Source organism: Notolepis coatsorum, assembly GCF_963971535.1.
Source record: "Notolepis coatsorum genome assembly, contig: SCAFFOLD_439, whole genome shotgun sequence".
In the NCBI taxonomy this organism is placed as follows: Eukaryota; Metazoa; Chordata; class Actinopteri; order Aulopiformes; family Paralepididae; genus Notolepis; species Notolepis coatsorum.
In genome coordinates, this window is record NW_028172940.1 from 129,523 (window position 1) to 135,616 (window position 6,094).

Here is a 6,094-nt window from a genome sequence, read left to right on the forward strand (position 1 = left end):
CAAAGTATGAGCTCACTACTGACTGAAATGTCCAACAAAAAGCATCAATTGTCAAATAATATTGATCACAGATGTTTGAGGAAATTAGAAAGGGAACAACAACTTAACCCTTGTGTCTGATCAGATTCGTATTTGTTTGATAACTTTGCAGTGATGAGCCAACATAATATGTGGCATAATCTTTTAATTATCTTGTATTTTTTTTTACTCTTCATAAATTGTTTATTCCACTTCAGCCCGATCATAACCACCACATATTCTTTTTTTTGTCATATTTAACAACTCTTTTCAGAAAAGTGGGAGTATTTCATTACAAAAATAATATAAAAAATGGTTATGATCAGGGCTGAAGTTGAATAAAATATTTATGGAAAAGAAAGTGGGAAATTATTTCAACATAATCTTTTTATGGAGTTTTTCAATTTAGTCCCCTAATAAGAGTATAATACTTTAGATTTCAGACACAAGGGTTAAATAACAATGGCATAGGATTTGAATTTAAACACAGTGGAGCTTAGATGATCTACAGTTGTCCACGACTTATCCTCCAAGGCATCTGCTATATAATAATCTTCAGATTTACTTAAGTGTTATTAGTAGGTTACAGCAGTAAGCATTAGTTTGCTCAGTCAATTATGGCCAATTCGTTTTATATTGTTTAATACAGTTAAATAAATAGATAAATGAAAAGCAATTTTTTTTTATTCCCCCCCCCCCCCCCCCCACTGTACCGAAAATAGTACCGAACCGTGTCTTCAAAACCGAGGTACGTACCGAACCGTGGATTTTGTGTACCGTTACACCCCTAATGTTTCTATAACTCTCTCCCATATAACTCTCTCCCATACTCTTAACACCAACCGCTGAAGTGCCCTTGAGCAAGGCACTAAACCCCCAACTGATCCAGTGGAGTTGCTCAGTGGCCAACAGTGTCAGACTGTGGTTGTACTGGGGCCTAACAAAATTAATAGTTGGTTTCAGGTTGGTTGTCAGTTTGGCCATGGGTAGGTAGGGAATTTATTTTATTTAATTTTTTTATTTTATTCTTTCCCACGGCGACTATGGATAGGGAATTTCTTTATTTAATTAAAATGTTCACAACAACATGGATGCATGTACTCTGCCAGCATGTTTAATATCCATAATACTAAATGTTTGACTAAGATTTCTATGAAACTTTATTAATTTTTTTTTTTTTTTTTTTTTTTTTTTTATAATTGTTTCTAAAAACTCATAAAATATATTGGGTCGCACCTAAATCGGCAGGGTCGGTCGGCAACCTGAAACCAACTATTAATTTTGTTAGGCCTGGGCAGCTCCCAGGTGTGAATGGAACTCTGTGAATGTGAAGCAGGGCGTAGCTGAAAAAGAGCATCTGTGCTCAGCGAACCTACCCTGGGTAAATAAAGGTTAAAATTAAAAATTAAAAAAATAAACACTGCAAGAACAGGCTGAAGCAGCATAAGTCATTCAAGGATGCCGTCCATGGAAGAACAGTGTCCAGGGTCATTCCTTGTACTGTATGAACCAGGGAAACAGTGTGCTGGGGTACCCCATGTTTGACTCTGGTTCGCTTGACAATTAAGTTTGGGTCACTTCGGTTCCAAGAACAGGCTGAAGCAGCATGTCATTCAAGTAGATGCCGTCCATGGAAGAACAGTGTCCATCAGGGTAATTCCTTGTACTGTATGAACCAGGGAAACAGTGTGTGCTGTGCTGTGCTGGGGTACCCTAAGTTTGACTCTGGTTCGCTTGACTTAAGTTTGGGTCACTTCGGTTCCTTGAGATGCCTCCCTCCCGGTCTGGCGCATAACGAAGCCACTTCTTGACAGTTTCGCTGTAGTCCTGGTCGGTCAGCTTGGGGTCAAACTGTCGAGCAGCAGCTGATAGACACAAAAATAAAAAAGGGAGGAAGAGAGGTGGGTGAGATGATGTACGATGATAAGAGCACCCCTCACTTCACACGAGTGCGTTTTTTTTTAATCACTCAATTACTCACTCTGTAGGTCTACAGTAACAAGCTACAGTCAGCATCCAGTTAGACTGGACAGGAAAGAGAATTAAGCAATCGCCTAGCCTGACACCATCTAGGCAATACAATGTGTATCCATGCACCTCTAAAGCTCAATTACGTTGTCCATTTCTTATAGGTTGCACTTTCATCACTTTATTCCAACATAACACTTTTTTTTAAAGTTTTTGCAACAGCATAATTATATTCTGAATCACCAGCATCACCAGCATCACCACCTCACTACCTAAACTTAACCTATGAAGTAGTTTGCAGGGGAGGAAGCTCACCAAACATGCAGGCTTGTAGTGTGGTGTGCTTGAATGGCTTCTTGCTTTCTGAACAACGCTTGTCTTTCTTTCCAGCCCAGTTGAACCCACTGGCCAGGGCGTTGGTCATAGCAGTTTTCAACATCAGTCTGATCAGGTTCTCTGAATTGGTGCCTCCTACCAAAGCCAGGCGAGAAATCTAAATCAGAGAGAAGAAAATGAAGGCCCTGCGTTAGAAACAGCATAACGTTTATTTTATGAACACAGAGCAACCAACTTGTTTATACACACACTTTATGCATGCACTGATATTCCAGCCCATGCCAGTCATTAGGTTTAACCACATTAACCCTCCTGTCCATATGTAAACGGTATATTTGAACAATTTCAAAACGTTTCATAAATAGCAGATATACAAGCTCTAACACGTTTTGAACTAGAAAGTGCTAAACACATTTTTCCCCTGAACAAGACCACACTGAAACGATCTACATTTGATAAATGAATGCAGTTCAATAAATTACCATCTTTTGACGGACTGATTGCTCCATCAGTAATGATTCTGCCTCATTGAAGTCTTGTTCACTGGCGATTGACAGCTGGAAGGGGAGCATAGTGGTTGTGGTGGCCACCCCGTGTCCCCTGGTCCCACCAGATATGTTGCCCTCAGCCAACTCGGTCTTGATGAACTGCACATCTCTCGATAGATCCTTCACCACGACAAGTAATTCAGCCAGCATTGAATTATTCTTCTGGATGGTAAGGTCTTCAGAAGAAGAGTTAAAATCATTAAGTGAGAAATAAAAATAAGCAGCAAATCACACAAGGAATTACACCATGTCCAATAGACTTGCCTTTCAGAAGCTGCCCGTCATCGCCGGCCATCTGTCTACGCTGTGAAACACCAGATTGCCCTGAGCTGTGTCCTGACATCGCTGTAGAAACAAAATCATACAGTAGTTATATATTTCACTAGTTTGACTGCATTGGATCAAACTGGTGGTAGTTCCCTCTAAAATGGCATACCATTTTGTGCATGTTGTGAGAGACCAGGGGGACTGTAGTATTGCCCCGAGCTGCATCCCGACATCCCTGTAGAAACAAATCATTATATTTAAAAATACAAAATCTGACTTGTCAGTCAAATTAACATACATGTCATAATCACTAACACCGGTTCCTGACAGGCAGCAAGCGAGCAAACTGGAGACGAAATCGCACACGACACTGTCCTGATATGACGCAGCGCGTGTCCGAGTGTGTGTTACCTGGATTCTCGACCAATAAAAAGTGTTTAGGGGCGGGACTCGGCCGCGTAATCGCTCAACTAGAGACACAGCGAGCGAATATTTGAGGGGTGAACGACATCGCTGCTCAGTTCACTGTCGCTCGCGGCAGGTCAGGATAGTCTGATTGAAACAAATACATTTTAATCACTTTTTCTCGCTCGCTCGCGTCGCTCTATGTCAGGAAGGGGTGTAAGGAGTTGTATCCCCGTCTCTCAAAACACTGTTACTGAAAGAGTACAGTATCATACCACTACTTGCACTTTGTCGATCTTGCAGCTGCTGGACATGTGAGGCCTGCTGCTGCTGGTGATACCGAACAATATCAAATCCTGGCATCTCGGCTGAAACACAGTAGGAAATACACAAAGTTATTAGCAAATGACGCTATTGTAAAATCCCATGTGAGAAAATGTTTGATTTCCATTCAGCTGATTTCACGTGCACTGCCAAATACTACTTTAATAAAAATATCAAAGACAATGCGAGACAATACAGATATTTTAAACATGCCAGAATATTATGTTATGAGATTGCTTGATAACTCACCATTATGTTGAGTTAGCGATTGCCGGTAGTTGCTAGTAACCAGATCTACAAAGGGGAAATGTAAAATAAGTTGCGACTCAAACATGGTGGAAATTGTGCTCAATATAAAAGCATTATGTACAACTACACATTTTTATTGTGACATTGCTTGCAAGTTGTGAAGGCTTTGAATTTTTGTAGTGGGCTGGCATGCACATTGTAAACATGTATTCTGTTGCATGCATGATGCCAGCGACCTGCCAGCAAGCTCCTCACAAGAACACAGATATGGGTTCACTTACTGTTATTTGGATCAGGAGTCTGCAACGAATCTAAATAGCTGTAGATCATGCCACCATCCAAAGAATCTAAAAAAGGTAAGCCAGGGTGAGAATTGAAGATGCTACAAATCATGTTTAAACAGTCATCTAGTTGGCATTTTAACATGCATAGCAACATACCATTCATTGTAGGCTCTTGGCCAACAACTGGAGGGTTGACGGATCTTAGCGCCTTACGAGACCGGCTCGATTTTGGAGTCTGTCCTACAACATATTTTAGTTGGCATGTTATTCACAATGTATATATTTTGGGCCAACTATAGAATAACTGCAAGAAATGCAGAAGTCCAATCAAATTAAAATGCTCAATTTGTCGGTACATGGTCAGACTAATTTGTTTAACTGTTTATTATTATTATTATTATTATTATTATTATTATTATTATTATTATTATTATTATTATTATTATTATTATTATTATTATTATTATTATTATTATTATTATTATTATTATTATTATTATTATTATTATTATTATTATTATTATTATTATTATTATTATTATTATTATTATTATTATTATTATTATTATTATTATTATTATTATTATTATTATTATTATTATTATTATTATTATTAACTGTAGCAGTGATCATTTCCAAAGTGCCTATATAAAATAAATGCATTGCATCAATACCTGGGAAACCCACATCAGGTGCTTTGGCAAAACGTTTTCTTTTGGCGTCGCCACTCGAGTGGTCATCAGAGTCCGTGTGCACATACTGCTGATTTGGCCTAAAAAAAAGTATATATATACACACATGTAATAAATGTAGTTATGATACTACTTTTATTAGTCAAGGCTAAAGTCTGAATACATAGGCCCTCAGGCCACTGTGTGTTATCCTTTTAGCACTACTTGCAACTACAACAGCAGTGCAATTATTTACAACACCCTAGGGAGAGTTGTCCCTTTAACAAAGTGAACACTGTACCTGGATCTTCTTTTCTGGGCGGAGATCTCCTTCGTCCTCAGATTCAATTTCAGAGGTTGGACACATAGTTGAGGTGTACTTGGTCTCTCGTTTTTTGGCCTCATCATGGGTCTCTGGAAAGAGCAGAGAGAAAATGACAATTAACATATCTGCAGTCCAGTGTTTAACGAAAAAATATATGTACCTGGACAGGAAAGAGAATTAAGCAATCGCCTAGCCTGACACCATCTAGGCAATACAATGTGTATCCATGCACTTCTAGATCTATCACAGTGTTTAGAGGGTCTATCACACCCTCTAAACACTGCTAGACCCTCTAAACACTGTGACAGACCCTCTAAACACCGTGACAGACCCTCTGAACACTGTGACAGACACGACAAACACTGTGACACCTCTAAACACTGATAGATCTATCAGTATTTAGAGGGTGTAATAGACCCTCTAAACACTGTAATAGACCCTCTAAACACTGATAGACCCTCTAAACACTGTGATAGACCCTCTAAACACTGTGACAGACCCTCTAAACACTGATAGACCCTCTAAAGACTGTGATAGACCCGACAAACACTGTGATAGACCCTCTAAACACTGATAGACCCTCTAAACACTGATAGACCCTCTAAACACTGTGATAGACCCGACAAACACTGTGATAGATCTATCACAGTGTTTAGAGGGTCTATCACAGTGTTTGTCGGGTCTATCACAGTGTTTGTA

General features: G+C 39.2%; 1 long non-coding RNA gene across 1 annotated transcript; it reads right to left on the reverse strand.

Moving 5' to 3' along the window:
- Nucleotides 1-4,405: 4,405 nt before the first annotated feature.
- On the reverse strand, nucleotides 4,406-5,484 carry LOC311247928. The gene is made up of 3 exons (XR_014620898.1): nucleotides 5,372-5,484; nucleotides 5,074-5,171; nucleotides 4,406-4,462 (listed from the first exon to the last, which is right to left on the reverse strand). It is a non-coding gene; the product is annotated as an uncharacterized lncRNA (long non-coding RNA).
- Between the last annotated feature and the right edge of the window lie 610 nt (nucleotides 5,485-6,094).